The sequence below is a fragment of the Delphinapterus leucas genome, chromosome 13 (genome assembly GCF_059928025.1).
Source record: "Delphinapterus leucas isolate spDelLeu-1000000601 "Yukka" chromosome 13, BTC_Dleu_Yukka2, whole genome shotgun sequence".
Classification (NCBI taxonomy): Eukaryota; Metazoa; Chordata; class Mammalia; order Artiodactyla; family Monodontidae; genus Delphinapterus; species Delphinapterus leucas.
Window position 1 is genome coordinate 40,406,588 of NC_143141.1, and position 234 is coordinate 40,406,821.

At 44.4% G+C, this 234-nt stretch overlaps 1 protein-coding gene across 13 annotated transcripts in view; it reads left to right on the top strand.

Moving 5' to 3' along the window:
• LOC115803582 (uncharacterized) overlaps positions 1 to 234 on the top strand; it is a 48,121-nt gene that overhangs the window by 17,736 nt on the left and 30,151 nt on the right. The window lies entirely within an intron of this gene.

Here is a 234-nt window from a genome sequence, read left to right on the forward strand (position 1 = left end):
TTGGACCTGTCGCAAAGGCCATAACAAGTGGAGAGGTATCAGGACACTCTGTGGCTGAGTGCAGCATTTAGAAAGGGGGCTGATTGTTTTTTCCAATCTTCGAGAGAAAGCTGTGTCTTCAAGGTATAATCTCCCCTTGGGGACCCAAGCCCTCTGATGATGTTAACAAACATACTCATATTAATAAAGATGCTATTCTTTTCTCCTTTTTCCCTCCCCTCATCTCCCTTCTAG